Consider the following 26014-nt stretch of genomic DNA (forward strand, 5'->3'; position numbering starts at 1 on the left):
GAGGAAGGATTGTAGTGGAGTTCCCCAGGGGTCAGTGTTGGGACCCTTGCTCTTCCTAATACATATTAATGACCTAGACTGTGGTGTGCAGGGCATGATTTTGAAATTTGCAGATGATATGAAGATTGGGAATGTTGTCATCTGTGATGGGGATAGTCTTGAATTTCAAAGGATATAGACATGTTGGTGGACTGGGAAGACAAGTGGCAGATGAAGTTCAATGCAGAGAAGTGTGAGGTGATTTGTTTTGGCAGGAAAGATTTGGTGAGACAGAATAAAATAAAGGGAGAGCCTCTAAAGGAGATGCAGGAACAGAAGGACCTCAGTGTAGACATACAGAGGTCATTGAAGATGGCAGGGCATGTTGAGAGAGCAGTTAATAAAGCATCTTAGACTTTATTAATAGGGGCATTTAGTACAAGAGTAATGAGGTCATGTTGAACTTGTATAAGACACTAGTTGGGCCTCATCTGGAGTACTGTGCCCAGTTCTGGGTACCATACTTGAGAAAGGATGTGAAGGCACTGGAGATAGCACAGAGGAGATTCCCCAGATGAAGAACTGTAGCCAAGAGGATAGATTGGAGAGGTTGGGATTGTTTTCCTTGGAGAAAAGAAGGCTGAGAGGAGGCTTGATAGAGGTATTCAATATCCTGAGGGGTATGGACAGGTAAACAGTGAGAAACTGTTCCCACTCAAGAGAACATCAAGAATTAAAGGGCACAGCTTCAAAATAATTGGCAAAAGGAGTAAATGTGATGTGAGGATTTTTTTACACCCAGAGGGTCATTGGAGTCTGGAACAAATTTCCTGAGAGAGTGGTAGAGGGAGGTTCGATCGAGGTATTCAAAAGGGCATTGGATTACTCACTGAAAAGAGGGAATGTGCAAGGTTACAAGGATAAGGCAAGGGAGTGGGACTAGGTGGAATGCTCTTTCAGAGACCCAGTGCAGACTTGATGGGGTGAATGGCCTCCTTCTGCACTGCAAAGATTCTATGACAGCTCAGCTGAGAAATCCTCATCTTGCAACGTTAAGCAAAATAATCTTTTGTTGCTTTATTGAAAGAAAAGGTCAGGAATAAATGTACAACTTTGGAAAATTATATTCTGCTCAGTCATGTTATCTGGTTAAATAAATCTATTTGTTGGTTTATGCTCATGGAGTAAAATGCACAGTAGCAACATAAATACAAAATTGACTGAGTAATAGGAAACAGAGGGTAATAGTTAATGGACGCTCTTTGGGCTGGAGGGAGGTTTGGAGTGGCTTTCCCCAGGCGTCGGTATTGGGATCCTTGCTTTTCTTGTTATATATGAATGATCTAGATCTTGGTGCACAGGGGACAATTTCAAAGCTTGTGGTTGATAAAAAAACTTGGAAGCATTGTAAGCTGTGAGGAGGACAGTGTGGAACTTCAAAAGGACATAGACAAGTTGGTGGAGTGGGCAGATAGGTAGCAGATGAAGTTCAATGCAGAGAAGTGTGAGGTGATGTATTATGGTAGGAAGAACATGGAGAGACAGAATAACATAAGGGGTAGAGTTCTTAAGGGGGTGCAGGAGAAGAGGGACCTGGATGTATATTTGCATAAATCATTGATGGTGGCAGGACAGGTGGAGAGCAGTTAATAAAGCATACAGGAATACTGTACAAGAGCAGGGAGGTTATGATGAGCTTATATAAGACAATGGTTAGACCTCAGCTGGAGTATTGTGTTCAGTTCTGGGCATCGCACTATTGGAAGGATGTGAACGCATTGGAGGGAGAGTGCAGAAGTGGTTTACAAGAATGGTTCCAGGGATGAAAAACTTAAGCTATGAGAATAGATTGGAGAGGTTGGGACTCTTCTCCTTGGAGAGGAAGAGGCTAAGAGGAGATTTAATACAGGGGTTCAAAATCATGAGGGGGCTGGATAGAGTAGATAGGGAGAAACTTTGCTCACTTGTAAAAGGATCGAAAACGAGAGGACACAGATTCAAAATGATTTGCAAAAGAAGCAAACGTGATGTGAGAAAAAACTTTTCCACACTGCGAGTGGTTCGGGTCTGGAATGCACTGCCCAGAAGTATGGTGGAGGCAGGTTCAATTGAGGCATTCGAGAGGGAATTGTGTGATTATTTAAATAGAAGCAATGTGCAGGGTTATGGGGAAAAACAAGAAGAATGGCACTAAGTCACAACGCTCATTTGGTACAGATATGATGGGCCAATTGGCCTCCTCCTGCATCATAACAATTCTGTGATGAATGGTTTCTATTCATTAGACTGCGTCCTAGTGTGCCTTAGAAAAAGAGAGGAAGGCACCCATATCAATGTGTAAGAGTCATTGTGTCCAATACAATAAGGGGTCGACTGTTAGAATCCACGGGCAAGTAACGATTTAACTAAACATTGGGCAGAAAAGATACTCTCCAAATTGTGGGAGAAATGATGTCCATTTACAGGAATGACTAATTTCATTGGACCCAAGAGAATATGTGGTGTAACCCCATGAATATTAAACACTTCTGTCCACTAACGAATTCCCTGTTCCAACTGATAATTGTGTTGGGATAAAGAAGATGCATTTAAATCGTAACTTTCATGCTCTCAGGAAGCTATAAAGATGTTTTACAACTGATGCATTCCTTTCAAAGTGTCTTCTCCTCTCAGTAAGTCTTTTTTGAACTGTTTTGTAGAGTTTGCTACTATGTACTTCCAACTGCATCTACAATTATATATGGTCTAGCTTACAATAAAAAAAATCTGATTTTTTCTATAGTTGTATCAATACCTCATTGGAAAAATGTTACCTACAGTGCTTTCATCACTCCTGTCTTGGTGCCAATCTCATTGGGCGACATTTCTATCAATGGCACATACCTCCAATATCATCTTTCCTTTTTATATCACTCCTTATAAATGAGTTTACACTGATTCCATGCATGTCATACTCAAACTAATTCCCGGGTTTGCTTTTCTTAAAAATTAATTCATGTGATGTGGGCATTGCTGACAAGGTCAGCAATTATTGCCCATCCCTAATTGCCGTACAAATGGTGGTGGTGAGTTAGCTGCTTGAATCACTGCAGTCTTTCTGGTGTAGGTAAGTGCACAGTGCTGTTAGATTGGGAGTTTGTTCCTTCACTGTCGCTGGATCAAAATGCTGGAACTCCTTCCCTAGCAGCACAGTGGGTGTACCTACACCACAGGAACTGCAGCGGTTCAAGAAGGCAGCTCACCACCACCTTCTCAAGGGCGATTAGGGATGGGCAATAAATGCTGGCCCAGCCAGCAACACCCACATCCTGTAAATTATTATTTTTTAAATGTTCCAGGATTTTGGCCCTGCAACAATGGAACAGTGACAAAATCCCATGTCAGTATAGCGTGAGACTTGAAAGGGAAAACAACGATCTGCAAGTTCCTATGTATCTGTTGCCCTTGCCCTTCTAGGTGGTAGAGCTGAAGTTGATGGAGCCTTGGTGAAATGCTGCAGTACATTTTGTAGGTGCAGCCTACAAAATTATACCAGTAGTGGAGAGTGAACTTTTAACATGAGCTTCCTGAGTGTTATTGGAGCTGCATTCATCCAGGCAAATGGAGAGTATTCCATCACACACCTGATTTGTGCCTTGTCAACAGTGGAAACACTTTATGGAGTGAGGAGATGAGTCATTCTCTGCAGAATTCCCAGCCTCTGACCTGCTCTTGTATTTAACATAGCTCGTCTAGTTAGGTCTCTGGCCTATGGTTGCACCCACATGTTGATCTCCTGATTTGATAGTAATTGTAGAATAAGTTATATGCTGGGCCATGATATTACAGATTGATGGAATACAATTCTGTTATTAATGGTGATCCACAGTGTCAGTGTCTAATGGGTATCCAAATTTGAGTTGCTGTATCTGTTCTGAACCTATCCCACTTAACATGATGCTAGCATCATACAACATAATGGCGAATGTCCTCAATATGAAGATGTGACTTTATCTCCCAAAGAACTGTGCGATTATCTCTCCTACCAATACTGTCTTGGACAGATGCATCTGTGACAAGTAAATTGGTGAGGTCAAGGTAAAGTAACTTTTTCCTTCATGTCATTTCTGATCACTTGCTGTAGGCTCAGTTTAGCAGCTATGTCCTTCAGGACTCGGCCAGCTCGGTCAGTAGTGATGCTATTGAGCCACTCTTGGTGGTGGATATTGGAGACCCCCATTCAGAGTATGTTCTAGGCACTTACTGCCCAGAGCTTCTTCCAAGTAACATTTAACATGGAAGAGTACTGATTCATCAGCTGAGAGAGGGCAGTAGGTGATAATCAGGAGGAGGTTTCCTTTCCCATGTTTAACCTTTTCTCATGAGATTTCATGGGTCTGGTGTCATTGTTGAATATTCCCAAGGTCAATCCCTCCTAACTCCTTCCCACTATTCTGCCACCTCTGGTAGGTTTGAGCACATTGAGAGATGATAATGGAGGAGTCATTGCCTGATAGATATGAATCTGTGAGTTTGACTATTTGAAGTAGTTGATTGAATAGTCTGTGGGGCAGCTCTTCCAATTTTTTGCATCAGTTTCCAAATATTACGAAGGATGGCTTTGCCACAACAACTGGCCTGGTTGTGTCTTATCAGATCCAAATCCGATGTCTCGGTCATGTCAGGTTGTGTACATGGTTTTATTCTTTATTCTAATGATTTGATATAACTGAAGGCTTGCTCCGCCCTTTCAGAGTATAATTAAAAGTCAACCACACTGCTGTGGAGTCACATTCCTCACGGAATCATATCTTACAGATAATGTCCCAGACTCCACTGTCACCATCCCTGGGATGTCCAGTCTCACCAACAGGACAGACTCAGCAGAGGTGGTGGCAAAGTGGTATGCAGTTGGGAGGGAGTTGCCCTGGGAGTCATCAGCATCAACTCTGGACCCCATGAAGTCTCATGGCCTCAGGTCAAACATGGGCTAGGAAACCTCCTGTTGATTACTATGTATTGCCCTCCCTCAGTTGATAAATCAGTGCTCCTCCATGTTGAATACCACTTGGAGGAAGCATTGAGGGTGGCAAGGTGCAGAGTGTACTCTGGGTAGGGTAGTTCAATGTCCATCACCAAGAGTGGCTCGGTAGCACCACTACTGACCAAGCTGGCTGTGTGTCTGAAGTCACATGTACACCAGACAAGTTAGGAATAGCAGATCTCCTTACCTAAAAGACATTAATGAAGCAGATGGATTTTTACGACAATCAGCAATGGTTTCATGGTCATCATTCCAGACTTTTATTGAATTCATATTTCACCATCTGCCATGGTGGGATTTGTATTCAAGGCTGAGATAGACAGATTGTTAATCGGTATGGGAGTTAAGGGTTATGGGGACAAGGCAGGAAAGTGGAGTTGAGGATAATCAGATCAGCCATGATCTCATTGAATGGTGGAGCAGACTTGATGGGCCGAATGGCCTACTCCTCCTCCTACGTCTTATGGTCTAACCCAGCTCCCCAGATCATTACCCTGGGTATCTGGAATACCAGTCCAGTGACAATACCACTATGTCATCACCTCGCTCATATAACTCCAACAGCTTACTATCCTTAAATATAACCAAGATTATTTTCAATGCCAACATTTTTTTTAAATGTTGTAAATTGCTGCTCGATTGTACTGGTCCATGGCAGATTTTACAATTGGCAACATACAAATGATGATGGGTGGTAATTGAGAGCTAACAAGAATGCTCATCTAAATCAAAAGAATTTGGATTGCCGATTGCACCCAAAGCAGAAACTCCTGGTGCTTCCCGGCATCGTTAAATAAAAATGATACCTCATATTTCACCACAAAAGTTATTACTTGTTGGATATGAAGTAATATAATTGTAAAACGTGTTCCACCTGTTTCGAATTCCTCATTCTGATAGCTGGCCAGAGAAGGAGAGAAGTTGGCACACATAATTCACATCAGTAATGGGTGAGCCTCAGGATGCAAAAAATATTAAAGTACAGACTTCAAAGCAACAGAGAACTTTTCATATCAAAATTACTCACATTACCACCTTGCAAATGAACACATGGCAGCAGAAAGCCAGTAGGTTTCCTGCATGTGCAATCAGCCAGATTCTTCTGAAGATAAACAGAATGCAAGAGGGACATGAGCTGCAGGGGGAAGAAAAATAGATTCTTCAGCTGAAAGAAATGTTTCTGAAATGGATCTTGTAAATGTCCACTGCAGTGCTATCAGTGAAATCAATTCTACAATGCTATTAGTCAACTGATTTCAAGCTTATGGTGGGATTCCAAGCAGCGAAAAGTTAATGATTAATCAGTCTAAATCTCACCTGAAGCGGAGAGATAAGGGCTGCACACAATCCCAGATCCGTGGCTGGTGATATAACTTTAGCTTTCTCAAACTCCAGAATAACTTGCACCAAACCTATTATAGTATAAATTAACTTTAACACCCTCTGGGAATCTCAAGGGCCACTGAATCTCTGTGGCTGTGCAAATGTTTATTCTCTTGGCAAGTTTGCTTGAGAGAAACAAACGTGATTTATGTGGAAAAATCAATGGGCTACAATTTAGAAAAAAAATGAATAGAATTTTTAAAGGGACCCTATGATATTTTTTGAATACCTAAGTTAAAAAAAGACTGGCATAAATAGCTAAAAAAATGCCACAAGTAAATGATTATAACATTTTTAAATAAGGTTTAAAATAGCTATCGGCAGTGAAAGGGAAATTCATTGGGAGAAATAACATATATTCTCAATCGTATCAACAGTGGACTTATCTGAATAAAAACAAAGGCTGTCAGATTCAAAAATGGAAAAACTACAGAGCGTACATCAGTTCTGTCTGAGTGAACACAAAGGGATAGCAGTGGAACTGTAATGAATTACACGTACAGCAAACTCAGACAGAAAAAGAACAAAATACGAAATGCACATATGCCATCAAGGAAATACAAGTCACAGCAGATGCCAATGCTGCCAGTTATTAATGCCCACAAATAAAAGGAAGCAAACTACAGAGGCAGCTTCATCAGGAAGCAGCATGCTACTTTCTTCACTAATACATCACCAGCAGAATCATTGTATATTCTCTTCGCACAACCAGCAGATTGCCTGAAAAACTATCTGCAACAAGTGGTTTTCAAAGAAAATGCATCATGCACTTAACTTACAAGCCTGTTGGTATGTTGGGGGTCTTACCTTAGCATTAGAACCCTTTTATTCCCAGGAAGTGTTCAAAAGGAATAATCTACTGAACATGCTGCATCCGCAGCACAAAATTGCCTCTAATTTCACTGTTAAGCCATTAATCCATGTAACAAAACTTGGACAAATGTTGCTACAAAGGCAATGTTTTGCATTCACATTGCGATGAACTTTGTACTTGGCAAAAAAAGCTTATATTTGTGAGATATCCCATTAAATCCAAAATAAAACTAAGGAGATTTCTGGAAAGGGGCATAATTGGAATGCTTGGATACGACATCGGTGCTGAGAAGTTAAACTCTGGCTGAGGTTCCTTTAGAGATGAGAGCCAACTGTCCGCAAAAGGGAAGCAGAGGATAATTGGGCTGTACTGAGTTACAGCTTGTGCTGAAATTAACAAACATGAAAGCTCTTTTTGGGAAGGAAGAAGGGACAGGCCTTCTAATGTTAAAACTGAGCGGGACTCTCAAGAAGCTGTTTTCTGTTCATAAGAAAGGGAAGAAAAACAAGGCAGGATCTTGAGAGATAATAAATGAAAGCACTGGAAATACTCGGAAGATCCGACAGGTCTCCATCAGAGACTGGAGGAAGGTAGAGCTGTGATGGATTTTAAGCTGTTTAAAGGGGGAGGAGAAACACACGGGAATAGGGTAGATGGTAGGAGAGATTAAATGACAAATATATCATGGAACAAAAGGCAAAGGAAGTGGTAATGGTTGTAATAAAGAAACAAAGTATTTGGTCAGAGCGAGTGCAAATGGCAGAATAATGAACAGCTCTGTTCAGAAGCAAAACATGAAAAACAAGATTCAGACCTGCACATGACAACAAAGCAGAATCAAAATGAGGGACAGAGCTCATGGCCTGAAATTGTTGAACTCAGTGCTGTTGTGCCTAGTTGGAAGATGAGGTGCTGTTCCTCAGCTTGCATTGAGATTCACTAGAACAGTGCAGCAGGCCCATGACAGAAATGTGAGCATGAGGGCAAGGTGGAGAATTAAAATGGCAAGTAACCGGAAGCTTAGGGTCATGCTTGTGGACTGAGCAGAAGTGTTCTGCAAAGCAGTCACCCAATCTGTGAGTGGTCGCCCCACAAGTGGGGGGCACAATGTTGGAAGTTTAAGGCCTTACACAGATTCTTTTCAAACAGAAGACCTTAACTAATTTGCGCAATTCTTATTTGTCTCTGAAATCTGAGGGAAATGTGTTTTTTTTAAATGAGAGGGTTCCTTTATGGAGAGAACCATAACTGGCCTTACATTCTCCATATAATTCTGCAGTAGTACATTGGATGGGGAGTGCAGAAAAAAATTGATAAATGACGGTGTTTGAAGGCTATTTTGTCGCAACAGTAAGACTTTTAGTTTACAAAAGCAGTCTGTTTTTCATAACTATCAACACTGGAATCTGTACAATACTTCATTCCAGAAAGAACAAGGGAGCAGTGGCCAGCAGCCTTGATTATGGATCCCTGAAGCAACAAATTGCCCACAGGAAATTTTACTGTAACTTGACTAAGTAGCACATTGCCATCATAACTGGGGGAAAAAAAAAGAAATACTATCCTCCAAAGGTTTGGGAAGTTGATAATGTGGATCTTTCCTTTCAAAAGAAATGATAAGTACCAGGCCATTCTGTCAATTTCTGGTAAGTGAATAATGTCATATTAGGTTATTCTCTGCTGCTCAACTAACAATATCATCAATCTCTCTAAATTATCCTGGTTGTTCCATAAATGCTAAATCGTCAGGATGGCAGGACAAGGAGTGCTGACAATTGAAACTAAAAAAAAAACTGAAGAACTTCTGTGGTAATGCTCCTAGTAATTCAGAGAGTACATGCGCTCATAATGACAGGAACAGTATACCATGTAATGTATACAAAGGGAATACCCTTATTCAGACAATATGCAAACAATATAAATTACTACTCCCTACATTCCTAGATTGAAAGTCCTTTGCAAACAGGCATATGCAGCAAGATCTGGACAATATCCAGGCCTGGGCTGCTAAGTGACAAGTAATGTTCATGCCAGACAAGTGCTAGGCAATGACGATCTCCAACAAGAGAAAATCTGACCATATCCCCTTGATGCTCAATGGCATTACCATCAGTGAATCCCCCACTATCAATATCCGGGGGGTTAACATTGACCAGAAACTGAACTGGACTAGCCATATAAATACTATGACTACAAGAGCAGGTCAGAGTCTTGGTAATCTGTGAAGAGTAATCCACCTCCTGGCTCCCCCAAGCCTGTCTGCCATCGACAAGTCACAAATCAGGAGTGTGCTGGAATACTCTCCACTTGCCTGGCTGAGTGCAGCTTTAACGACATTCAGAAAGCTCAACATTAACTAAGGCAAAGCAGCCCGCTTGATTGGCATGCCATCTACCAATCTAAAAATTCACTCTCTCCACCACCAATGCTCAGTGGCAGCAATTGTATCAAACACAAGGAACACTGCAAAAACTCACCAAGGCACCTTGCATAGCACCTTCCAAACCTGTGACCTCTGCCACCTAGAAAGACAAAAGGAGCAGATGCATGGGAACACTGTTACCTGGAAGTTCCCCTCCAAGCCATTTACCATCCGGACTTGGAAATATATCACCGTTCCTTCACTGTCACTGGGTCAAAATCCTGGAACTCCCTTCCTAACAGCACTGTGGGTATACCTACATCACATGGAGTGCAACAGTTCCAAAACTTGGCTCAACACCATCACCTCAAGGATAATTAGGGGTGGGCAACAAATGCTGGCCTTGCCAGCGATGTCCACATGCATGAAAGGATACATTAAAAAAAGAACTAGTCCTGTAGCATAACCACTGTGCTACCCTATTCCCATTTCTATTTCATTGTACATGCAGGGCAAGAGGTCAACATCATTGGTTCATAAGATCGATTAAATTTTTAGAGCACAGTAGCCTGAAAATCCCTCGGTCTCTCAGTACACTCCCACTGTAAGCAGTGTTCCCACAAATTAGGCCAGAACCTAGGACCGTTGGCTTTCAGCTGAGTTACTTGTTTAGGGTGGGACCTATTCACACCAAACAGCAGAAAGGCATAACAGGTGGAAGAGCTTTCAGAGCCAAGGGTTTATCTGATCCAGTTCCCATGGTGATAGTTAACAGTGGGTCTTCATAAGAGACTGATCCCCTCTAACCTGATGGGTGCTGGAGATGCTTAATAGGAAACCTTTTCTAACCCCGTTGGTAGCAGAGGTACCTCGTGGGCTATTCTAAGCGCTTGCACCAATATGAAAGACCTACTGACTTTTGGGATCTATTTTTCAGTGTCCCAGGTAGACATGAACATGCTGAAATGAAAATCAATTCTTCTTCAAAACATCAGTGCCCAGCTCTTTGAATACAAACTTTCGGATGGAAAAAATTATAACGGAACATTCAAATAGTGATAGTTTCACACTAATCTGAATGACCCAACTGTGACCCACTTTTTTTTTCACTTTCTTCATTATTCAGTCAGAACATTCTCTTACATACAAATAAGTTTCAAGCCTATAATTAACCACTTAAAGTGTTGGATTGATTGGCGGGGGTGAGATGCTAAAAATGGTGAAACCAATTATAGCCACAAAGAAATGCATTAGTTTGGATAGTTTGATCCCTTTCATTGAAAGTCAGTTGAGCTGTCTTTGTTTAGATCAATTTAGAGTTTAGATGACACTTGCTGGGTTATTTAAGCATGGATAACTTAATCTGGAGATAGGTAAACTGCAGGCAGATAAGACTTCTAAAACTACATGCCAATTTTGTTACAAGTCCTTTTCATTTAAGTAGAAGGAAAATATTGCCCCAGAGGGCAAGCTACATAGGAACTTAAATATTTTTCTCAGGACGTTTTGAATTAGATTTTTCCTAAGGAGCAATTATCATATGCTGATCTTCTGTGATTGTGGAATTAGTTACGGCTATTCTGTCCAAAGGCAAATGAAAAAGAAACACAGAATTTTAATGTCATATTTCAGAAAAAAAAAGTCCTCAAGGGCATATTCATTATTTAAACTGATGCGAAACTCTATTGCTCCTGCAGAAAAATGTTGGATCTGAATTATGATGACCCGCCATCTAAAGAGCTGGCAGGGAACATATCCCCACCGACTGTAGCAGGCCCGACGCCATTTCACACTCTAACGAGTGTCGATTGGCATGAGGCGGGTCTCCCGCCCAACATCCGGGGGTAAATCCCACCTTGGAGAACTGCCGGCTGATCTGATTGGCCGGCAGCTCCCTCACACCACCCCCACCCCCTCCCAACTCCCCAACACTCCTCGGAACACCACTGCAGTTGCCGGAAGAGGCACCGCAGGGAGCTGAAAACAGAAAATGCTGGGAAAACTCAGCCAGTCTGGCAGCATCTGTGGAGAGAGAAACAGAATTAAGATTTCGAGTCCGTATGACTCTTCTGCGGAGCTAAAGGGAGGAGGGAGCCGCCTGGAACTAAGTGTCAGGAGCTGAGGGAGAGGTAAGAGGCAAGGGTTCCAGGGCAGGGAGGGTAGGGAAGACCTGGGGGTTCACCAGGGTTGGGGGAGGGGGTGCAATCGGGGTCCCGGGGATAAGTGAGGTGGGTGTAGGGAGGTCATGAGGTCAGAAGGCCTTAAGGGGAGGGCTCCCCAGTCAGAACGGGGCCTCTGATGAAAGCTGCCCCCACCCCCTCTTCCCGTCCGAGATTGAACTCTGTTCGCTTTTGGGTGTGGTACCCCTGAGCTGTCATTCGCCCGCCAGCCGAATAATCGGGGCAAGTGGGAAAAGTCCCTTATGAGGCCATTAAGTGGCCACATAAGGGCCATAATTGGGGAAAGGGCAGGCTTCCCATCCGAAGCCCTGCCCGCCCCAGCGTAAAACTGCAACCAGGCTGGGGCAGGCTGGATCCCGGAGGGAATCCCATAAATGCAATTTCACATAGCCCGCCCCCCTCACCTCAGAAACCATTTGGGGAGGTGGCGAGGTTGGGGGTGGGGGTGGGGGTGGCAGGGTGTGTGGGAGTGTAAAATTCTGGCCATGGAGATTAAATGCTCAAAGTTCACATGTTATTGGAAAATAATTACTGATTTCAATAATACATAAAAACATGCAAATGTAATGGGAGGAAATCCTTTCAACAGGAAAACACCATTATTGAGTACTTCTCCTTTATTTAACACCATTGTACATCAATGACAGCAGGCCAATTCTTGGTTCCTCAATATCTTGGCCATTCTTTCCCTACACCACCTGCAGTAATAACTTGCATTTATACCGTATCAGAGCTCATTTGGTTCGACCTATTAAGGAAGCTTATTAAACAAGTGTGGAATCCCAGGCACAATTCTATTATTCAAATATATTCAACAGGGAAAAAAAATATATGCTAAGCTTCAAATAGCCTTTGTTATGACCCTCAGCTGAGGCTACCCCTGGACAAGCCTGATCCCAGAGACGAACTCAGCTTGATAGATCCTAGCTTTTAATTTGTTGTTTAGATTTGTGAGAGTAGCTACTGAACAGAGTCACAGGAGTCAGCTAATGAACTTTTAACAAAAGTGTAAAACATTTATTCAACAAGAAAAGATGAACTATATTACAATAATTCTTCACCCACAACTATATCTTTACAGGTATATACAGATTTGTAAGGATAGCACAAGTTATAAAAACTATCTTATACTCTAATGTCACAGTAAGTATACAGTTCATGTAAAACTATGACACCCTGTAGTCAAACACACCACACTCTGAAATCAAGTGACAGATGTAATCTCAACCAAATGCTATGGATCCCTCCTCAACTCCCCCCAGACAAATGTCCCACCATGAACCAACCACTGAACTCTGCCATTCATACAAGGGTTTCCAATCTCCACTCTCCAAGAACTCGCTTTGGAATCTTCTCCCAAACTGACACTTTCTCTCAGATACCTTATGCAAGGGTTCAGCTCTAGGGTTTTGAACTCTCCTTCTGAGGTTCCTCTTCCCTAGATTACCACTTGCATTCAAGCCGTCTTCCATGTACTCTCTCTCTCACCAACTCAGCCGTCAACAGTACCACTGCTTAACATGCCCATAGCAAAGAGCTACAGACCCCCAGCTGTCTCTTTGGACCTTCTTGCCTCTTGCAAGCTGTTCTCACTTAAAATCTGCTTTCTGCAGCTTGAAGCTTTAAACTTAAAGCTTGGAGCCTTTCTCTGCCCCTCACTCTTAACATCACTTAACAGGACCTTTTCTCAGGTTCCTGTCCTTCTTTTGACTAGAAGGTCTTCTTGGGATTTCCTCCTGTTCCACTTCCCTGGATTTCTGGGTCTCTTCTTTAGCTTGGGACTTGCTTTCAGTCCCTTTTGTTCTAGTCTCTCTCTGGCAGCTACCTTCAACCAAGTCTAGCTTTGGACTGTCTGTCTGTCCCTTCTAGGTGGCTTCTGTTTGGCAGCTGTCTTCAAACTGAACTCAACACTGTTTTTCTCGTTATTTCTGTATGTTTCTGTGGGAGGGACCTGCCTCTCTGGATCCCTGTTGCTAGGCAACAACACTTTTTTTTCTATTCTTGTTTATTTAACTTTGCTGCAACAGTCATAAAACTCCCATTAAAAATGCAGGCTCATTGTTAAGTGAAACTAAAACTCAATTTGACCTTATCGTAATACACAAAATACAAAAATACAAATCAAACATAAACATTAAATCTAAAACTCATTCCTAACACCCACAGATATCAATATATCTTACTTAAACTATTTCTATTCCCTAAAGCCTTTTAGATACACAATCAACAGCAGAATGCTGTAAATTTGAAATAAACGTAAAAAATATTGGAAACATTCGACAGGTCAAGCAGTATCTCTCATTTTAGATCAGTGAGCGTTCATCAGAACTGGGAAAAGTGAAGAGATTTAACAGTAAATACAGACCCAGGGATAAAATCGTGGGGAGGAGGGTAAAGGAGGAACTAAAGGGAAGAACAAAATGGAAAAGTAAAATACTGCAGATGCTGGAAATCTGAACTAAATCAGAAAATGCTGGTAATACTCAGCAGGTCAGACAATATCTGTAGAGAGAGAAACAGAGTGAATGATTCAGGTCAATGATCTTTCATTGGAACTGGAAAAAAGTTAGAGAGGTGGTGGCCATAGTGGTATTGTCAGTAAGCCCAAGCTGGAGACCTGGGTACAGATCCTGCCACAGCAGATGGTGGAACTCGAATTCAATAAATAGATGGAATTAAAAACCCAATGATGACCACGGAATCATTGTTGATTGTCGTAAAATCCCATCTGGTTCACTAATGTCCTTTAGGGAAGAAAACCTGCTGTCCTTACCTGGCCTGGCCTACATGTGATACCAGACCCACAGCAATGTGGTTGACTCTTAAAAACTCCCTCTGAATAAGGCAATAAATCCTGGTCTAGCCAGAGATGCCCACCCCCCCACCCCATCCCATGAACGCATATAAAAAAAGGTACCAGGTTTGAATCAAGAAAAGAGAAAAGTATATAAATGGAGAGCAGAAATTATTAAATGACAAAAGGGATGATAGTACAAGGCAAAAATGGTTGGTAATGGAACAATAATGAGCAAAAAAAAAATGGGTCAAGAGGAGTTTTAAATGGCAACACCAAAATGCATACCAGCACTTGCTGTGTCCATGAAGATGGTTATTGAACTCACTGTTGAGACGACTGTCAAGAACCCATTTGAATGGTGATGAGTTTTTTTTCTTCCCTGGACCTACTGTTGCGCTCCATGGGACATTGAAAGGTTGCGATCAGAGAGGGCAGAGTGGGACTGGGATGGAGAGTTAAAGTGGCAAATCATGAGAGGTCAAGTTCATATTTACAGGTTCAATGGAGAAATTCAGCAAAGTGATCACTAAGTCTGCGTTTGAACTCCCCAATGTGCACTGTGATCAGTGAATACAGTATATTAAATTGAAAGATGTACAAGTAAATCACTGTTTTACTTGGTTTTGGTAGGAGTGTTTGGATGGTGAGAGGGGAGGAGGTGGTAGGTGGCATATCTCCTATACTTGCATGGGAAGGGGCCAGAGGAATGGGGATTGGTTGAAAGGATTAATAGAAGAGAGGACCAGAATGTTGCCAAGGGAATGGTCCCTTCAGAATGCTGGAATGGGAGGGGTGTGGAAGGTGTGTTTGCTGGTGGAAATGTCAGAGGGTGATCTGTTGACTTTGGAGGCATAAGTCGGATAGAAGGTGAGAACAAGGAGAAATCCATTGCAGTCCTGAGAGGCAGAGGAAAGGATGAGGGCAGAAATATGGAAATCAGACAGCCCAGTTGAGGGCCCTGTTAAACACAATGGAGAGGAATCCCTGGATAAAGAAAAAGGAAGATCTATCAGTAGGCCATGTGTGGAAGGTGCGGTCGGATGAGATGAAATAGAGATGGAAAATCTGAATGAATATTCAGATGGGATGAGAGGATGTGTAGTCAAGGTAACTGTTGGAGCTGGTGGGCTTGTAGTAGGTGTTGGTTGTGAGCCTATCCTTAGAGTTGGATTATTGGCAAAGAACATATTCCCAAAGATGGGCATTGTTGACATTCTACACGCAGTGCTTTCTTTCTTGCTTTCTTTACTAAATGTTGCCAGTGCTTGCTAGATTTTCATATCTGCCAGTCATGTTCAAAAATAGCCTGTTGTTATATTCATAGCTGAACCAGAAAGCATGGATATATTTAAAACCTATGGGCTGGTTCACTCTGCAGCCTGTTACCATAGAAACAATGACTACAAAATGTTTATAACTTATATATTGATGTAGGCTGGAACAGCACAGGTGTCTTTTTAAACTGTGATTTTAATCAGCTGCCCGATTGAAAATCATGTGGGAGAGCAGTTACAATCCATCAGAGATTTACCAGCTAACATTCCACTCCAATCCTACTGTCATCTAAACCAGCGACAGTGACATCCACCTAAAAATGGGGGGTCTTTCTTGAGATATGCTGATTGGGATTTTGATGATATGATTAGGCCCCAGTCGTAATGTTAACTGGTGGCCTGAGTGTGGAAGTCACGGTGGATTTGCAGACAGGGGAACCTCATGGGAAGAGAAGCAGAGACCAGGACAGGTGCCAACAGGCAAGCTTTTTATAAACTTACTTTAAATTTCCCTTGTAAGACAGCAGGAACAGGAGACTGGCATGTAAATTAATCAAAGCTTAAGGTATCTATACATATCACTTACAAACACTGTTACGATCATGTACATATTCACTCGGTCCGAAACTGCATTTTTGCCTCTTATGTTTACCACTTCAAACCTTCTCAGTGCCAGAGTATGGCCCTTGTAAATGTCAAATGTAAAGCACATTATTGGCTTAGACTCTCAGTCACTGTGGCTGGATTAAAATTCAAATCCCAAGAACAGGAACATAAGAAATAGGAGCAGGAACAGACCACATGGCCCATCGAGCCTGCTCCACCATTTAATACGATCATGGCTGATCTTGGGCTTCAACTCCATTCTCCTGCCCACTCCCCATATCCCTTAATTCCCTGAGAGACCAAAATGGGCCTCCATTTATATTTGTCTGCTACAACCTATGAGTGAAATCGACTTCACGGCCACCGTCTGCAAATGTGAACTTGCAATAAAGTTTCATTTATGAGTGGAAAATCTGTATAAAGTTGTGTGGCACAGCTATGAAAAACATACCTCCCTTGCTGCCTTCCTATGCAATACCAATCGCAAGCATTTTTTTTAAAGAAAATTCCATCAGCAAAGTCTCTCCATTGTACAATAGCGCATGGTTCAGAACGTTGTGCACATGAAAAATTCAGCAAGTCTTCAATAGTATAAAGCAATTACAAGTCTACATTTCACATTAGTGATTTGCACTTCAGTTGGACTTACCAATCCTGGCTGCTCTCTAGATGATATGCTACCTTTTAATTCATCATTTAAAAAAAAGGGGACAGATACCTCCTGCCAGACTCTTTCTTTTATTTCGTTCATGGGATGTGGGGGTTGCTGGCTAGGCCAGCATTCATTGCCCATCCATATAATTGCCCTTGAGAAGGTGGTGGTGAGCTGCTTTCTTAAACTGCCGCAGCCCATGTGGTGTAGGTACACCCACAGTGCTGTTAGGAAGGGGGTTCCAGGATTTCGACCCAGTGACAGTGAAGGGATGGTGATATATTCCCAAGTCAGAGTGGTGCATGACTTGGAGGGGAACTTCCGGCTGGTGGTATTCCCATGTGTCTGCTCCCCTTGTCCTTCTAGATGATAGTGGTCGTGGGTTTGGAAGGTGCTGCTGAAGGAAGCTCGGTGAGTTCCTGCAGTGCATCTTGTGGTTGGTACACACTGCTGCTACTGTGCGTCGGTGGTTGAGGAAGTGAATGTTTGTGGAAGGGTTGCCAATCAAGCGGAATGTCCTGGATGGTGTCAAACTTCGTGAGTGTTGTTGGAGCTGCTCTCACCCAGGCAAGTGGGGAGTACTCCATCACTCCATCTTAACTTCTCTGGAATGGTCTTTTATGTTATTTTATTTTATATTTTCATCAGGTTCTTCCTAAATGAGTGTTATCCATTGCAAGGTACAATGTGTGACAAACACACGGAGGGAAATTGGATAAAACCTGTTAGCAGGGATGGGGATCATGATGTGATTATCCCACACCTGCTGCAAGTGATGCAGACAGCACACAAACTCTGTGCTGCCTGTTTATCTCCATGATTGTGGCATGAATCCCAATGATAAATATGATGCTGAATGGCTGTGCCTCTGCAGAGGGCCTAGGCACATGCCAAACAAGCAACGACTCATGCAAATCTGCACTTCCTAAATCCAGTTTACACCTCTTAAAATGGAAAGGCCACATTCTGGATGCCGCAGCATCTAGCAGTGGGTGGGAAAGACTTTCTGAGAGCATGAATAGACTAGACCAAGGGAGCAACGAGTTAGGGAGAGGGCTTCTAGGTCCTAAAATGCAGCAATGGAGGCCTTACTGCTGGCATTGGAAAGGATGGGAGATGTCACATTGCCACAGGAGGCCCTCCAGCTCACTTAGCAATGATTAACTGAGGATACACAGCATCGACTTTTTATATAGAAAAGAAGAACTTGAGGCAGCCCCCACACCCCCCACCCCTAGCCCCCGGGCCCTTGTGTTTGGCATTTTGTCCACCCTGATCTCCCAGGCCATGATGCCCATAGAATCAAATTGTGGAAAGGGTTAGTGCCTTCAGCATAGAAAAAAACACTATAAGCAACAGAAGAGTGTAATTTCCCCCACCTATTAATAAAAACTCTGCACACTCAACTGACAAGCTTATCAACCCATCACCCAGAAGGAAAAAACAGTAAAAATTGGACAATAAGAATACTGGTCTGAACTGTTTAGACACAGCGAAGGCAGTGGGAGCAGTAGCCACAAAGGCCAATGCCAGGGACCTAACCCTGCAGACTTGGGTATAGCACTGGAAAACGTTCAATGACTTAGCACAGGTGGTCACAGTCAGAAACTGCATCTTCAAATGGCATATTCTACCCACTGCCCCACCAACCTCACACACTGCTCAATGCACCAGATCCCTATCACTCAGCCCTCAGCAATCTCCATCAATCCGGTCTCGCGTTTAACATTCATCCACCTCCCCCTCACAAACGTACTACTGCTGCAAGCTTCACATCCATACCTCGCAGCTTATACATATTTCTAGCTATTGAACCGTGACAGACACAACACTCAAACACATTTCAGTACATTCACTGACACTCTTCCTGCTTTCTAGCAGGACAAGGAGGCCCATAATAAGAGAAAGCAGCAAAGACCTGGCAAGGGTCAGGCACAGCAGTATGTCACCACCCCCTTGGAGGAGATTGTCCATTATTGCCATGGCCATCCAGGGTGGAGGTTTTCACCTGCTTCATGCACCTTCTCAAGCCTCACTTCATATTCCACAATCTGGTATGAACTTCAAGTTTCAGATAGTGAGAGTATGCACTAGAGCTGGTAGTGTCATCTGACACCAGATCCTCAAGGCCCAGAGCTACTCAAGGGTCCTGCAAGGTCATTTCCAATCTCCCCCACTGAAAACCTGCAGCCTTCCACCAGCCACACTGCAGCATAACACTGCATAGGAGCACCAGGCCAGGGAAAAGTTCCCACAAGAGAGGCGCTAAGGGAATTCACAAGGGTGAATAGTTGAATATTGGCTGGTGGATTAGATGTATTTTTGGATAAAGTTGGTATAGAATAGTTGTCTTGTGAAGTGTTTTATATCAAGGTTTTGACCAAGAGGATGTCACGATCCATAACAAGATGGATAGAAAGGTGGGAAAGTGCAGAGCAATGGGGATCTGGGAGTTTTGAGTGGAATCAGAGTCTGGTGAGTTGGTTACGGACAGCCTGTCCAGAGCAATGATGTGCTGACTTCCTCCTCTCTTCTTCCTTATCCTCCTCCTGATGTTATTAACAAAGCCCTGGTTGCCAATGGTCTGCTCCATGACAACACTTGTTGCTGCACAGTGTCAGTGTCATTGTAGGAAGGCATATAGTCATGTGGACATGTAGTTCAGACATGTATTCAGTCCATATGTAGTGGAGAAGGGTCAGCAGCCGCATGTATAGTGGATAACCCTGGGTGCCAAGCAACCACTCTCTGGCCTGACATGGTGGCCCAAAGATGGTTGACAGGTGCAGGATGAAAGCATCATGACTAGTTCCAGGGGAGTGGTCACTTGCCAATATGATGATCTGAGCATGACCACACGCCAACTGAACATTCAGGGAATGGATGCCATTGTTTTTATAGAACATCTCCCTATTCAAATACAGTGCCCGCAGAGTCACATGCATGCAGTCAATGGCTCCCTACACCACAGGGAAGCCTGCTCTTCTGTCACAGTCGCTTGGCTACACTGCCTGATTCCCTCTGCTTAGAGACACCAATGTCCCCTCTCTCTTAGTGTATAAGGCCCTCTTGGCCTCCTGAATGCAGCGATGCACAGTGAATCAAGATATGTCTGCAATGTTACCGACTCCAGTTGGGTAGGATCTGCTGCAACTTCAGGGCCACAGTGACCTTGACAGCCATTGCCAGGGCCATCCTCATCCTGTTCTGTGGCTGAGTGCCTGGTTGCAAGATGTGACAGTTCAGTGAGCACCTCCTTCATTAAGAACAACCACCAAACACACTGTTCCTCAGCAAGTAGTTGAAGTGCTTCCTGAAGTCTTGAAGTCCTTAAGGCTTCCTGCTGAGGGTCTCCTTCCTCATGCCTCTGTGAACAGCTCCTCCTCTCTGCTCTATCCCCCCGTGATATTGCAGCTCAAGAAGAACTGCAACCTCTTGGTGTGCTCAGAGACCTTCAAAAACAACATTCCTCCTTCCTAAGGTCCAGTCAGAACTTCTGTCAATTCCTCCAACAGCACTGTACTTCCACAAACACCCCAACAGCAAAACGATAGTGAAAAGCAGCTCACTTAAAAGTTGAATGGTGAAATCTTTAAATATTGCCTTTGGTGGTGGGGCATGGGGGAGGTGGAAGTTGGTTCCTCATGCACCTCAACACATGCTCAGCTATTACTATTTTTAAAAGGGAACATTAACAGTACCTGCTGTTGGATACCATTCAACAGATCTGAATGCAGTCTTCATAGTCTTAAGTAGGTTAACTATATGTATTTATTAACTCCAAGAACTATCTACAAATATACAGTAAAGGGTCCAAGCTAGGAGTTGTCTCCATGCTTGCTTGCGCACACGACACTGTCCAACACACGACTGACTCCAGCTGCAGATCATGTGTTCTCTTACATCATTTTGTGGGTGGTACTGTACTCTGTCTCCTGTTAACCATATATGTGTCAGGCCCTAATACTACATCCACAAGAAAATGGCAGTTTGGGTGCCAAATCAGAGTTAGATGTTGACTAACGCCACAACCTACACATTCTTCCTACATCAGATGCATGGACGGGTCATGGGATGCCAGCACTATCGCCCTTGAAAACTGACCAATTAGATCGGCTGCACCAGAAGTAATTGCGAATGGACCCTCCACCATGTTTTTTTTGTCATCTTGTACCCATGGCACCAAAGCCAGCGAGCAGTGCTAAAGAAAACCGGAATTTTGCAACCATGGTTATCATAAACCATCATCAGTTAAGAATGCAAATAATTAAGGCAGTGCGAAAACAACAAAATCTAGAAAAGTAGCCTAGCATAGCTTTAATCGGAAGTCTACTGCTTGACTTTCACCACTCATTAACGATATTTCTTTTTAAATGACGAACTTAAGTGGTTTGCAATATGGCTTTGTTACACATCTGTCATTTTGTACATTCTTAAAGACGCTGTGAATGTTATGGTTACCTCAGTCCCTGTGGGGATGAAGGTGTAGGTGACACAAAGTTAGACTTTCTTGACAAGCTAAGTCCTGGTGAAAAAGCTGGCTGTGACAGACAGAATTACTAACTGGCTGCCCTTTGGGAGCTAAAAAGCCTGAAAATGTATTTGATCCTCAAGAGCACTCAACCAAAACAACCGTTCTGTTACTTCAGAATAACCATCAACCATAAGTGGATGAGCTCTGCTGGATTCTCCATTTAAACAGTCAGACTGTGCTAAGAACTCAGCAGAAAGTTGGGAAATATGACTATTAAAGGAAGTGATGAGCTGAACGACTGCTGGATTTTCTCAGCACTACAAATATTTGAATTTCAGTGACCCACAAGCAGTTGAGTTATTCAATACCAAAACAGGCAAGAAAAATAACTAGAGCTTTAATGCAATAAATCATTGAAAGATTATCACAGATAGTAATCTTTGAAAACTATTAATGCAGTTTGTCTTAAGAGAATTCTCTTAGCTTTCAACTACATGGAACAATGTAAAAATTAAATACACATTTTCCTCTTGCTCCTGAATACCTCATAGTGGGTTGAGATTTATCTAGGGTAGAATGATTTTACTTCTGCAAGGCTTCCAAGCAGTTAGATTACTGCAAAACAAAAACAGAATTACCTGGAAAAACTCAGCAGGTCTGGCAGCATCGGCGGAGAAGAAAAGAGTTGACGTTTCGAGTCCTCTTGACCCTTCGACCGAAGTTAGATTACTGCACTTGCTGAATGACTAGCAATGCAGCGTTGAACACTGAGTAAGTCTCAGCCACAGGCTCTTAATACAGTGATTCACAGTAAATAAACACTAACTTCAAACATTTGATGTCTTCCAAGAAGATTGCTACAATAGAGTACAATGAGGGAGCACTTTCAGATACACCATGTGCGTGCACCTTAATTGGCTCAGTGGTAGACTCCCCTGTTCTGGGTCAAAACCTGAGCACACAAGCTAGGCTGATGCTTCACCACAGTGCTGAGGGAGTGCTGCATTGTCAAGAGCTCTGGACTTCAGGTGTGATGCTAAATCGAGGTCCTGCCTTTCCTCATAAATAGCCATTAAAGATCCGATTATATTATTGAAAGAAAAAGCAGGAGAGTTCTCCTTGTTTCCTAATCATGACTTATCCGTCAGCCACCACTAGGCAATCAGACTGATCTCATTGCTGTTTATGCAAAATTCCAGCTATGGAGATCCTATGGATATAACTTCTAAAATGCAATGTGAACCAAATTTCTGGGATGTAAAACAGTGTTAAAATCAATTATCTCTGCTTAACGTCTTTGGTTGCATAAATGCCAATTTGTTACGAGCATGCTATCACGCTAGCTATATTTTCCATAGATCTTTGCCTCTATTTTGCGAATTTTGTCCTATCAATGTTGTGATTGTAACCCAGCACTTTGATTCAGTTTGGTTAGGAAGAGGGGGTAAATTTTAATATCCCTCACCTCCATTACCCACCTGATTTTAAATAAATTTTCTGCAGAACTTCCAAGAGGTCTTGTATATTTCAAGATACTACTTACATTTTCTGGGAGAGATTGTTAGCTTCCCTTTCCTTTAAACCTGGGATTAACTATATAAAGCACCAGTGTTATGCAGTCTTCCAATTACTACCCCAAATCCAACTAATCCCTAGCAAAGAGAGTAAACTAGTTGCCTCAAACCTTAAACCATATTGCTCCCAATGAAAGCACAGTCATCCTAAGACCTTGATGCATAAATGCATGAGGAGTGCATTTAAGCATCATGTAACCAAATTGTACAATGGCTTCATAAATATAAATGTGAAAGTACATCTTTGAGAATTTAACTAGAAAGTGAAGTGGAAATCCTGTCCAAGTGGCACACAAATATAAAAAAAAACACAAAATTAATACACAGGTATGGTGGAGGAGTCAGTGTGGCTCTGGTACCGCTTCATGCAGTTATTCTATATTGTGGCAAAGTCCTAAGCCTCCTATGCTATTTTTCAGAAAGGAGAATTAAAGCACTTTGAACAATACAAAATGTAAATCCATCTGCTTTGCTCGAATGTTAGATTTGTTGTTTTGGGCTGCGCCACCCAAACCAGCCACCCTCCCAGCCCCACAACAACTCACGTTTGTATCATTAACCAGCTTGCCTCAAAACCAAAGAAATCCACCACAGGACCAATCCATTCAAATATCAGCACCACCCACCACAAGCTCATTTCAAAAAGGCATCATCTAGTTCTTTAGCACCAATTTGTGTTCACATTCATTTCCATTTTAGATATGTCTGATTCTGCCATTAGTTTGTAAAATTTATTTTGAAAGATGATTTTACATCCTAAACCTTTTCACGAGCGAGACCTCAATAGCGAGCTGTTGGCCGGCCAGGGTTGAGCAGAATTTATGAGAACTTTATTTCAATGGACCCAACACAATTACAATGGTGAAATTGGCCATTAACCTCTTGAGATGTACAGATGTTTCAAATCACTTCCAGTGATCTTTGTTTCCAATTTATTTATTCTGCAGCAAGATTCTTCTTGTGAAATTTAAAGGAAATCATGGCAAGAAATCCAGGGTACTGAGTTCTATTACTGCACCAAAGAATTGTACTGGGTGGGGGTGGGGGGGGGGGCAGTGGGTGGGAAGGTGGGGTGTGGGCAGTTTCTTAAAGAGACAAATATTTATAGTTGACATCCTTCAGCTTAACAGGTCAATTATGTTTTACAATGGTGTGTAAACATTTCCAACGCCCAATGCGAAACCTGCATAAAAGACCACGGCCAGAATTTTACATCTCACGGGCACCCAGCCTGAATGGGCATAAGATCGCGCGAGATGACATCGGGAGAGTGTCCAGACATCATCGTGCACTTGCGCAATATTTCGCTCGGCGGGCGGGTGTGCGCAAAAGTCAGAGAGCGCCCGGCGACAATTAAGCTGGCAATGAAGCCCATCAACGACCCAACTGAAAGTGATTATGATTGGTGGACAGGCCAAATGGCCAGGCAGACTTTACAGCTTTGATGAAACTTTGTCCGAGGGTGGGATGAAATCTCTGTTAGGATTTAAAATAAAAAGAAATATCTGGGGACTGTTTATTTTTGTGAGCTAAGCCTTCAGGTGCTTGATTGTGCCGCTTGAGCATTTTCTGCAGCATTTTTGGACTTCCTTTTATTATTTGGAGGTCTGCAGCTCCCCCGAGGTGGCTGTCTCTCAATTCAGGCCCAGGTTTTACAGTTGTATGGTTTCAGGAAGTTTCAGAACCAACATCTTAAACTCTAAACTGCTGGGGCTGTTGGAAAGAGGAGGAGAATCATGTTCAACTCAGTCAAATTATCCTTTTTAGGGGAAGGGAGGAAGAGAGAGAGAAAGAGGGAGAGACAGAGGAAATTGGTGTTCTTGGAGTATTGCCAACCAATATAGAGCTGATTGCAACAGAATTGCGGAGTTAATTTTTGCATGCAGGGAGCACCCTTCCCCAATTCGAATGGCATGTTAGATATAGTTGTAAAAATTAAAGTGATACATGATCTCAAAACCATGAACCAGCAGTTAAATCATTCTCATATTATGGTGCATGTCACTCTGCAGGTAATTTACTTCTGAAAAATTGATGTACACTAATAATGGGATATTCATACATATTTTAGTGTCAAACCCAAGGCATCCTTCAAAGTGCTCATCTGGGATTCCAGTGATGACGCCTATCACTCTGAGGGGAGCTTTTACTTACCAGACTCACAGGGAGAGCTGGTTATTCAAGAAGTTGTAGGGAGCCAACAATCATGATTCTCCCACACGCTGTTAAGTTTTAATGATCGCCGGGCTGGAGTGATGGTAGGGAAGGCCTTCTTAGTGGGAAGATCACAGGCATGGGAGGTGGGCAAATTGGGTCAGATGTCTTCTAGTGGGTCAGTGTTTGAAGGTCAGAGGGTAATCAAAGACCTTGTAATGGGATTGGAGGCATTAGAGGGAAGGTCACTGGGGGATTGCCCAATCATAGAGGCTCCTCAGGCAGGGTCCTGGATACCAGAGATGCGGTCAAAGCACTTAACTCCTGAATCAGCCATCAATACAGACGGTTCCCCGACGTTCAGCTGACCAGAGTTAAAGTCAAAAATCTGATTGGCTCATTATCATGTTTAAAGTTCAAACCCACCTTATAGGATTGGGTTAGTCACCTGCCAAGCTTCTGGCTTCTGTTAAAGCCTGAAATGGAAGGGTTGGAAGTGAGATCTTGCTCAAGAAGCAGATTTCTCAGAATCCCTCACAGCTGATCCAAACTCACCTGTTTTTTTTTCTCTAAGTTATAATTGCTACCTCTGTGTGAAGAAATAAGACAAAGACATAAGGTGAGACAGCTGATACACCACATTTATTTCTTATGGTAACCCTTGACTAGAGATAATAATAGTCATTTTATTCACATTAAGAAACACCTCACTGATAGTTCTAATTTTTCTAACATCAAGATA

This window comes from Carcharodon carcharias, chromosome 10, assembly GCF_017639515.1.
Source record: "Carcharodon carcharias isolate sCarCar2 chromosome 10, sCarCar2.pri, whole genome shotgun sequence".
Classification (NCBI taxonomy): domain Eukaryota; kingdom Metazoa; phylum Chordata; class Chondrichthyes; order Lamniformes; family Lamnidae; genus Carcharodon; species Carcharodon carcharias.